This window comes from Xyrauchen texanus, chromosome 46 (assembly GCF_025860055.1).
Source record: "Xyrauchen texanus isolate HMW12.3.18 chromosome 46, RBS_HiC_50CHRs, whole genome shotgun sequence".
NCBI classification, from domain to species: domain Eukaryota; kingdom Metazoa; phylum Chordata; class Actinopteri; order Cypriniformes; family Catostomidae; genus Xyrauchen; species Xyrauchen texanus.
In genome coordinates, this window is record NC_068321.1 from 8,181,971 (window position 1) to 8,194,109 (window position 12,139).

Below are 12,139 nucleotides of genomic sequence, written 5' to 3' on the forward strand. Positions count from 1 at the left end.
ATTATAAAAACCGACATGATTTAAATAAATAATTACTACATTATAATAGTACATTTCTGTTAGAATAATCAAGAATAAAATAAAATATATTTTTTACAGTTTATATATTGCATATACATTATTCCAACTCTTGAGACTGTTACAATTAACATGTTACACTGAACCGCAGCCACATTTCCACATGAATACGCTCACACGCGCGTGCGCGCACGCACCCACGCAGGCATGCACGCAAGAACGCGCGCGTGTTCTCATGTTCAGATCAGTTAGTTAGTTGGAGTCTCGTCTGTTCTCTACGATCGACGAAACTATGAACAACACATAGATTATATACTTAACTGCGCAGAGCGTCTCCTTTGAAGGGTAAGAGATTTCGTCGGAGTTTAGTACTGGTTTTTATTGTACTTTTGTCGGATGAGAGTGTGTTTTGGCGGTCAGTGCTGTACTCTCCGGGTCTGCGCGTGAAAACAACTCGCATTTCTCAGTGTTGAATATTGTAATGAAGTAAAGTTAGACAAATGCATGCTTTAAATTCCACTACTTTGCATGGAACAGCTGGAACAACTGTCTTGCTTTTTATGTAGCCAGATATATTACAACTTAAAGTTGCCAGTAAAGAAATGTCATGTTTATTAAGGCGCGTGATTACGAAAATCCACAAATCAATATTAGTTCGTTGGGGTTGATTGCAATACATCCTTATTTTAACATCAATTGAATGTGTTCTTGTGTGTTCATGCTATATTGACATTATTATACTTTAGAGACTTTCTTTAGCAGTCTTTAAGAGACTTTGACATTGACAATATTATTTCATATTATGTTTTTATGCATTAGTCATTGATGATTTAGTGTGTTATTATCTTTTGCATGATGGATTTAGAACAACTAGTCTCGTCTTGGTCAAGTTCAGCCTTCTAATCGAACAGTTTAAACATGATGTCCACAATATTTAAGGAATATTAGTATTGAATCTAACCAGTGTGGCCTAATTTCAGAATGGTTAAATACTTTTGTTCAAAAACATTGTGCCAGCCTCAAGATATTACCTTTTAAATGCGATAAACTACTGAATGTTCTCGTGAGACAGGGTTCCGTGTTGAAGTCTTGAACTTTCAGAAGGACAGGATGCATTGTGGTCACAAGCCTACTTCCTTACCTTGTTTCAGAGTGGGGTGTGACCCACGCGCTTTCCACTTCAGTTGAGTTGCCCATCGTGTGTGTGTGTGTGTGTGTGTGTGTGTGTGTGTGTGTGTGTGTGTGTGTGTGTGTGTGTGTGTGTGTGATATCAAACTCTTTCTCAGATGCTCATATTTAATGAAAGCTGTTGCTATTTAGAAGTCAGTAAATAAGAATTTCTTCTTCTAAGTACATGTAACTGGGGAAGCGGGCCAATAGAGAACATGTGTTTCTGTTTGAAACCCTTCAGTGAGAACTAATGAACCATAATCACACCAACATTTGTGTCCCAGAAAGAGGTCATGGTGCATATCAGAGACACTTGGGGCTTACGTCACACTTCTGTTGTTTCAATGCTGGTTTAAGAGAAGTGCAATGGCAACTGACATTTGAACACTGATGTTTGGCACACTGCTGATTTGTATTATGTATGTTTGTATACTCAGTTAGATCATCTAGGAAGGAACAGACATGTTGTAGCGTGTCACCTAATAGCTTTACAGTTTCAAGTGCACTTTTTGTTGCTTCTAAAGCAGTGTGGTTTGGGTGTGATGAGTCACTCTCTCTCTCTCTCTTTCGCTCTCTCTATAAATATATACACTGGTAGTAAAACCTTTCGAATAATGTTCAGATTTTGCTCCTGTGAAAGAAATTGGTACTTTTATTCACCAAAGTGGCATTCAACTGAACACTATGTAAAGTCAGGACATTAATAACATGAACAATTACTATTATAATTTGAAAAAAATGTTCAGAAGTTCTTAAACTACTTCAAAAGAGATCTCATAAAAAAAATCCTCCATGTGCAGCAATGACATCTTTGCAGATCCTTGATATTCTAGCTGTCAGTTTGTCCAGATACTCAGATGACATTTCACCCCACACTTCCTGTAGCACTTGCCAGAGATGTGGCTGTTTTGTCGGGCACTTCTCACGCACCTTACAGTCTAGCTGATCCCACAAAAGCTCAATGGAGTTAAGATCCAGGTAGAATTCAATGAAGCTGTCAGCTGTACTTATCCTCTTGTTTAGTTGTACATCTGGCCTTCCACATCTCTTTCCGTCCTTGTTAGAGCCAGTTGTCCTTTATCTTTGAAGACTGTAGTGTACAACAGGGCTGCGCGATTTGGGGAAAATGTCATATTGCGATTATTGAGGCTAATATTGCGATATAATAAACAAATGGTAACATGAGTCAACTTGCTTGGTTATCAAGGAAAATGCACAAATAGATTACTGATAATGCTGAAATGTGTATCTAAACTCAAACATTCAAAATGGCAACAACTATAAATGCAGTGTTTTCAAATTAAAATAATATTTTTACAAAATTAAATGATAACATCTTTGCATTACTGCAAACATTTTATTTTCTCAATATTACACCTAATTAAAATGGAACAATAAATAAGAACATACAAATTTTCATGAAAATAAGGACAAACAGGGACATTTAATCAGGATGTAACGTACTTTTCTATAAACTCTTTTGACAAGGAAACTGGATATAAAAGTGTGGCTCACTCAAACCACTAAAACTGTTGTTGTTGTGTGTTTTTTTTTTTTTTTTTTTTAAATGACCAACTGGTATTTCCAAATCCTCTTTCTAAAAAGTTCTACATATCGCTGGTAGCTCTTGTCCAGTGTGTGGATCATTTTCTGAAATCTCACTTTGCATCATGTCTCTTTATATCTCTGTGAAGACTTGTCATATGGCGTGACACTCGCAAACACATCTGTAATTGTGCTTTGTTTTGTTTGGCTTACTGGGCTTTTTAATGTAGTTTTAGTCAATGAAAACTGTTGACATTTTAGTAACATTTAGTCATATTGATATTTTAGCCACTGAACACCGTAAACATTTTAGCCATAAGAGTATTATTGATAAGCATTTGTCAATCTTGTCTATCCAAAACCTATATATATATATATATACACACACACATTTTATTGTTGTTGTCATTTTAGTGTTGTTTTTCACATAAGATTGATCTTATGATGATTTCATCAATGATGCTACACGTTGCAAGCTGCAGACAGCGGGGATGAGATTGTGATTCTTCCGCGACTGGTTGAAGCGGCTCTGACCGCACAGAGAATGACAGTTTTGGAGTTTGTGTTTATTTACATGGCACGCTCCCGTATTATATGAACTTTAAGGATGAAATAAAGATATAATGCCAAGCTAAGATCTGTGTTATTTTTTCTGGCCACCAGTTCAGTGTCGGTCTGCTCGGCGTCCATCTTTACCTGATTTCCACGTTGCACACCGGAAACTCACATGACATGACCACACGTGCCACTCCCTAAACTGAGACTGACTGGTCATCTTTTTATTAGAGGTGTAGAAAATGGGCAAACAGCTCTCAGAGAGAAGGGGCTGTCACGTCCAAACATGCACTTATTTCTTTAATATAATCGCAGTATTTGCCGTCATATAATTGCACAGGCTGACGTCGCAATTGCGATATGATTAATCGTGCAGCACTAGTGTACACCTATGTATGAAATCTTCAGTTTTTTGTCAATTTCAAGCATTGTAAAGCCTTCATTCCTCAAAACAACTATTGATGAGTTTCTAGAGAAAACCTTTTTTGCCATTTTTGACCTAATATTGACCTTAATACATGCTAGTCTATTACATACAGTGGCAACTCCAAACACAAAGACAATGTTAAGCTTCATTTAATGACACAAATAGCTTTCAACTGTGTTTGATATAATTGCAAGTGGTTTTCTAGTACCAAATGATCAAATTTAGCATGATTTCTCAAGGATAAGGTGTTTGAGTGATGGCTGCTGGAAATGGGGCCTAGTTTTTATCAAGAATTATGGTGCTGTTTTTGTTTTTACATCAGTAATTTCCTGACTATACTTTGTGATCAGTTGAATGCCACTTTGGTGAATTAAAGTACCAATTTCCTTCTGAAACAGCAAAATCTCTACATTATTCCAAGACGTATGCTTAAATGTTTGAAATAATTTTTGTGGAGACAAATATATTTGTGCCACCATATTAATTTATTTCATTATAAAACTAAAATGCAATAATAAAAAAAAGGTTTTTAAATTGATGACTTGGCTGCTTTTCTTTTATTATTTGGTCCAATAAGTGCCCAACATAGATGGGAACTACTTCAATACTGTTTAAAAAGCATCCCAGGGTGATTCCTCAAGAAGTTGGTTGAGAAAATGACAAGAGTACATTTTTGCAAATTCTAGGCAAAAGGCGACTACTTTGAAGATGCTAAAATATAACATTTGATTTATTTTGGATTTTGTTTAGTCACAACATAATTTCCATAGTTCCATTTATGTTATTCCATAGTTTCGATGACTTTACTATTATTCTAAAATGTGAAAGAAAAACAAAATATAATAAAGAATGAGGAAGTCTTTCAAAACTTTTGACTGGTAGTGTATATCCTTCTTATGCCTTTTATAATGACTGCTTATAATGATTGAGGTATCTGCCATCGCCTAACCGGCTCAAATGTGACCACATTGTCATTTTTAAGTTGCAAAGATATTTGCAGCTGTCAGACTTTCAACTTTTTTTGTCACATCTGAGCAAGTCTTATTGAAAACAAAACCCAAAAATGTGATGTTTTTCTTGGCTGTACAACCAGCCAATTGGTTTTGTAGATGTTTGGTGATCTCCCTTTTCTTTTCTTTTTATCAAAGTGGAGCTAATGATAAGACTGTGGAAAGGTTGTGACATTAAGATTCCGAACATTCCAGAATCCTTTAAATTCTTGAAAAATACCTCACTCCTTTCTTTTAGAATCCAGAGAAGGCCACTTGAGATTGAGGACTTTGGGTTCATAGGAAATGGGTAGAGTCAGTTTAATAGTTGAGTTAGGCTAGACTTGTTCAAGAAACAATGAGCAGGTTTTGCTTTGTTTTTAGTGCCCAGCTGATATACAGGCTACTTCTTTCCATTTGACTGACGATTAATTGTCAAACAATTATTTGTGATTATGACAATATATTGTCTGTTTTAGTGCTCTCATGATTATGGCAATTAAATGTCTGTTTTATGGCTTTCACGTTTATGACGATTGGCATGCTTTTATCATGGGTGTATTTGTGCTTCATAAACCTTAAGAAGTCATTTATTCATATTGATCTATTTCATGATTGCCTTTAAGGCTTTACAATTTTTGAATGACATTAAAAATTATATTTGAAATATAAAAAATATTTTAATCAGCTCCTCTGTGTCACTGTGTGCCATTAACACTACCTGTATGATTCCACAACGACAAATAACATTTGCCATTACACAATCATTAAATTAAAGTGAAACCGGAGCACATTGCATTCACCAAAATCCTTGTTTATATTTTAGCGGCAGTTTGGTGCGAACAACCGCACACTTTTGTGTTATGAATTGCAGTCTGACACATTTTTAATGCAACTATGCACAAAATTGAGTTTGCGTAGGTTTGCACTTCTATGCATATGCTCAGCTGTGTTTATTGACCTTACCAGATGCTGCCATTCTGGTTATGGCTCCTGCCAGTAAAAACAGCTGAACTGACCACAGAAAAGTGTTTAAGGCCTCTTTTTGTCAGCACCTTTTCATTACCCTGCCGCTGCTGATCTGTGATAAATTGTATTCACAGAGGAAGTGCTCCTGCTGTACAAATAACGTCCTGTTGTGAGAAGCACACCTGTACTCTTCTGACTGAAGATCACAGGACATATTCAGAAGGTTTCAACTGTGGATTTAGATTTGCTGTTTGTTTTGAAAAGGCAGATGCACATTTTTAAGTGTACTCTTTTCTAAATCTAAAATTTTTTCATGGAGTATTTGATGCCATACCATACAGGTTAAAAACTGTACCCAAAAAGTTACAATTGCAAATATTTAGTAAACTAAAGTGACGTGTCGGAATTATATAAAAAAAAATATCCTGCTCTTCCAAGCCTTATAATCGGAATGAATGGTACCTTCGATTTTGAAGGCCAAAAAAGCCCATCCATCCATTAAAAAAATTAATCCATACGGCTCCAGGGGGTTAATAAAGGCCTTCTGAAGTGAAGCGATGCAGTTTTGTAAGAAAAATATTCCGGTAAAGGCCATCCGCGTGTTCACGCGAGATTCGAGTTACGGCGTGTGATGAATGTGAACGCAAAAGTGCAGAGGATAGCGGAAGCACGGATGGCCATATACTGGATGGCTTGAGAGTGAGTAAAATATGGGATAATTTTTTACTCACATTTTTACTAAATGCTTTTTTCACTGACATTTATGGGTGAACCCTTTAACTCTGAATTTTTGGGATGCCGTGTCAAGTTAATTGCAGTTTGGAACTTTGAAAAACACATCTCAAGACCCCTGTTTTTTTACCATTGGAAGGGGTTGCACAGAATAGTCGACTATAACTAGAGATGGGTATCTGTGACGAGGACCAGGCGACGGCGTGTCTGGGGAACCGGCTGAACAGTCAAAATAATATTTAATAAGAACTTAAACGAAAAGACACACAAACGCACACATGGCAGCTGCATGTGTCACTCTCTCTCCCGAACTGCCATCTTCCGCTGCATTTATTTCTCTCCTTAGTCAAGGCCTGGCCCGCCCTCCTACTCGTCACATTATCATTAAGATTTTAACAATATTACTACTCTTACCGATACTACTTATCGATCCGGTACTTTAATGGTATGCTTAGTAGTTTTACTTTTTACGAAAAAAAAAAAATGAAACAAATTAAGAACAGAATTAAGATTACTTTGTTTTCTGAACTGTAAAATAATTATTTACAGCAAAATAAAATGGAGTGGTATAGAGCAACATGGGTGTGGCATGCAGGAAGGCTGCAAAAGGACTATTCTTAGCTGTTCTTTTGGAGAAAGATCAACATATTTGCCTTCTCTGGAAGAAGTCGGGACCTCTCCTGGCTTATTGTGTTCCCTGTAGTTGAACATACGCTCTCGCTATTAGGTTCTTTAGAATTAGATTATACATTAGCTATCATGAACTAACAATGAACAATATTTTACAGCATTTATCAGTCTTAGTTAATGTTAATTACCAAAAATAATACAATTGTTCATTGTTAAACAAAGTACATGAATAATGTTAACATATACAACTTTTTATTTTAATGTATGAAAATGTATTAACATACTGTATGTTGGAGTTAACATTAACCAAGATGAATATATTATATAAAAGTGGTGTTTATTGTTAGGTCATGATAACTGATGTACTATCGTTAACAAATGAAACATTTATGTAAAGTTTTACCCAATTCTCATTTTTGGGTAAATCATCTCTGACAAAGTCAATTCTCATAATTTGCATTAAAAACATCAGTTTTGTTGTATATTCTAAACGGATATGCATATTAAAGATAAATAATGTTTTAATTTTGTAATTTATTAATGATATATTATTAATATTATTATAATGTATTTTGTTATATACTGATTAAAATTGATTGATTCACATGGCAGAGAAAATACCCCGGATATTAGATAGAGATCTAGAAAGAGGTAATGTGTGCATAAGTCTGTTTTAAGGGTTTGTCTTCACTTCACAGATGGTTTTATTACACAAAGCGTTTTGCTATTTCTGCCTTTCTTACTATTTTATGAGGGAGAGCCACAATGTGACGGGACAAAATTTGATTTCTCCAACGTTGCAGTTGACAGATATAAACAGGTATAAACATGTACAATCTATAGTTCAGCAGATACGCTCTTCCCCACTGCTCGCACTCACACGCTGCTGAACATTGCACAACGAGTAAAGGCGAGAGGGCGATGCGAAAGAGGGAATTCCCTGCATTTTGAAATTGAAATGTGGGAATGATTTAAAATTGGGCGCAATCCCGCACTATTTAGCTAATATTCGTTATTGAGATTTTAATTTGGCTACTTGCCCATTAAAAATTTCCACTTGTCCCGGAGAAGAGTTAATGTCGAGCCCTGGTGATTGAATTTATGAACACACCCATAGCTGAACAATCAGCTGGTTAATGGTTACTTTTGATCACAAACCCATGTTTGCATAATTTAGTTAACTCAATTTCAAAGGTCTTACGAGGAAAAAAAGAAATTATGATCTAACGTGAATTTTCTTTATAATAAATATGAATTGTCTGGTAACGTGTATGTAAAATGGCTAAAAATAGCATCTTAGCTTAAAGCTAACAATTTACACAAGGTTTATTTCTATTTCTTCTGCTCCAAACTTACTCGTATTAATGTAACACGTTATAAGAAAGTTTTTCAACGCTGTTCAAATGCACTTTGGATCACATCGTATAAATGTTTTCAGTCTGAAAGGACTAAATATAAAAAACACAAATGACAATAAAGTGCAAAGTTAGAACAAATTTAAATGTCATAGCAAAGGGTCTTATGTCAATGTGATATTTCAGTTTTTCTTTTTAATAAATTAGCAACATTTTCAAAAATCTTGATGTAAAAAAATATATTAAAGGATTTTAGCATAAAGCTGCAACATAACAAAATGTGAAAAAATGAATTGTATGATGAATACTTTCTAAAGGGACTGTTAATTAATATTATTATTCACAATTTGAAGTTGGAGACATGATTTATGTGCTGACGAGGGACGTTTCTATATAGTCACATTTTTCGTTACATTTTCTATGCCCTCGCTTCAATTTATAAACATAATTTTCAGAGGAACACAGAGCAATAAAAAAAACTATCGGCAACTAACAGATTTGATATGCCGATATCTGATAGTTCCAAAAAGCAACTACTGGCACCGATTAATCGTAAAACCAATATATATATCGGTCTACCTCTGGTGGTAATCTTTTTTTACATGTTATATTTTTATAGAATTAATCGCAATTAATTAATGTGTTAAAACGTGTGTTATTTGTTTAGAGATTTTTTCACAATTCATAAAGCAACTTTAACATTCCAAAACAGCGTTTAAAAAGAATGGTGTCTTACAAGGTGAGCAAGCTAAAGGCAACAGAGTCTATGTCAAATAATTGGCTGATATTTTGCCATTTTGAGATCATGGGAAATGGCCAATGATTTACTGAAGTGGCCATTCTGACTAGTGTCAATTTCATAATCAGACAGACTTGTCAATGGATACAAACACTTTCTTGTTTTCTAACTATGTTTTGGGTACATTTTGAGTAAATATAATAAAAAAATTATAAGAAATAAGCTTTTTTTTTAGCAGCAACATCTTATTTGTGACTTTTCAGTTGCATTATACTGTATACATATGCATTGCAATCGACAACTCTGCTCTCAAGAAACCATTATCCATTTAAAACAGATTCTGTGGAAAAAAATTTTATTAGCCAATAAATCGAATTAACCAATAAAAAATGAATGTATATTTTTGGGATGTAACAATGCATAACGAAACAGTTCACTTAAATCATGAGTGTTACTTGTTATTTCTCAGACATTTGCATTGAGAATTGTGCCACAGGTCTTGACCTCAAAGAAAAATGTTATACCAAGGCATGTGGTTATTTTTACAGCTCTGCAGGTGACCTCAGTGTATATCGCTTTGTGAGAAAGTTTAAGGACCGCTCTGCAAAGACCTTTTTTGGTGGACCTTCACTTCGACAGTTAGGAAACATGTTCACAATACATTATCATGATTAACCCATTTGATGGGCCTTGTCAAAGCTGTTCTTTAGCCAGGCTAAAAAAACAGTGCAAATAGATTTCATGCCATTAACCTTTTATTGCTATTGTCCACATGTATATTAACAAGGATGGAAGGTTAGGCATTGCTCCGTAACAAACCGACTTGTAGTGGCTCACATTTTTTTCCTGTTTTTTCCTTCAAGCCATTAACTCCCCAGACTCCCGGATGAGACTGCAGTAAATAAATTATGCTAATATGCTTGCAAACTTTGACCCATTTTCACTGGTCACCTTATAGCAGACTAACAATTTCTCAAAGAAGCATTTTCTCAAGGCATTGAACAAATTGCAACTGATTTTCGAACAAGATTTTACAAACTTTAAAACAGATGTGACCTGGTGTGATATCTTTAGCTTCTCAAGGGGATGATGGTTGCATGCAGAAAGTATCAGGATAATGTAATTTATTTTTTTATTAACACAAAAATGTTATTTAATAAAAAGTCTGAAAGGGAAATTTGAAAGGGAATCTTGGGTTGCCATTTATAGAATCCAATGTTATAAGTAGAACAGGTGGTAAAACAGTGAAAAGTGACCATGTTTCTCAGGAGAGCAGTTGTCCGGTGAACTGAAGGCTCTTTTGTGTGTTCTGAATCGCACCTGTCAACAGTGAATGTAAACCAACATACCTCGACAGTTTTTAACACATGGTGGCCAGGATCAACTGCAACAGTCCTGCTTTGTCTACTTCTGATACTGCCCCAAACGTTATGGCCACAAATACATTAATAGAGCTTGTAATTCACAGTTCATTAAAATCCTCAACCAAGCTTCTTTTGGTTTTCCCAGTTGAATAGAGCAAGTTTGGAATACTCTTTCCAAATCACCCCTATAGTGGGCTTGAACCTAGAGCCTTTCAAAATGTTTCCTTTCAGTTTCCAGCCCAAATCTTTGACTGCACTGGCCACCATGAAGAATCAAAATTTTACCTGTGGAATAATTTGTTCTTGCATGGTTTGGAGCACCTTGGAAAGGAAAAATGTATGTGGTGTAATATAGGGTTGTGCCGATGGATCATGGCTGACCAACATCACGATATCGAGCCACCATCGTGATGCCACGCCCCCTTTTGCGAGTCTTGCTAGTGTGACTCACTAATCCTAGTCTCTTCTATAGTTAACCTAAAAACTTTGCAGGGATTGCTCTGTAAATTAAATTGAGAATATAACTAATGCATATATGCTATTTTAAATACTGTAATATATGCCAGAGACGTGATGTGAAAAATACCATGTCAGGCAGGCTGCACAAATATTGATCTTGACATTGTTAGCTTCTTGTCTTTTTTTTACATGTCTTACACTGTACATTTAGATTAAAATATTTTATGTTGTAGGCTACAAGAAAATAGCCTTTATTAATTAATTATTAGTAGTTGAAGTGTCTCAGAAAATCTTGCTCATTGTCACATAGCTCTTGTATACACTGAAGCAGCAGTTTAAGATAAACCCAGACCAGCGAACTTCAAATAACTTTTGTCTGGTTAATACTTTTAAAGAGAAATTTTGCTCATCAGTGAGTAAAATAACGAAATTATAGTTTTTAAGTGGAAAATAGTATTTATGTAAAGAGATATATTAAAATAAAAAGTGCACAACTTTTAAGTGAAAGCTAAAAAATAAAAAATGCTTCACGTGTCAGTGCAACCTACTGATAAAGCGCCGACGAGTCATTAGTTGGGTTAGTAAAATAACGAAATAATAATTTTTTATATCATTTTTGAAAATTATATGAAATTATATTAACCCCACCCCCACCGACGATATCATCGTCCATCGCGATGTTTTACTGTCAACATCGTCAACTGCCAATTTGGGGGACATCGCCCAACCCTAGTGTAATATCAGGGTTTACATATGATACATTCCTGATATTCAATAGGCTATTTTGAACAATTATCTCATATAAAGCATTGCCATTAAAACTGCATTATGTCCTGCATATTTGTCCAGCAACTTTTAAGGAACAACTGAACTTGATTGTCATGTAAAATTAATGTTGGTGTCATAATGCAATTTACATTTTATGAAAAAGCTCAGGAAATACGATCCGAGGTGAAGTACATTAAAGTACATTTAAAATATATAAAATATTCTAAAGCTCGTTTTCTGAAAGTGAACTCTGCATTGGATAAATAGTTCTGATAGTTTATAGTCTTTTCTGAGAGTCATTCAGCCGTCTTTTTTCATCTAAAATACAGGGTAAGGCTAATTTAAGTTTGTGTAAAGAAAAGGAAAGTAGATAGGCCTAACAATATAATTTTTTTTCATTTGGGAGTTGTTTTATTTTT

The 12,139-nt window shown here is 34.9% G+C and overlaps 1 protein-coding gene across 1 annotated transcript in view; it reads left to right on the plus strand.

Annotated features, from left to right (window-relative positions):
• The first annotated feature begins 225 nt into the window (after positions 1-225).
• Positions 226-12,139, plus strand: part of LOC127638339 (USP6 N-terminal-like protein) — a 37,635-nt gene continuing 25,721 nt past the window's right edge. The window contains exon 1 of the mRNA XM_052119817.1: positions 226-363. The gene's annotated coding sequence lies outside the window, so the exon portion shown is untranslated. The remainder of the gene's footprint in view (positions 364-12,139) is intronic.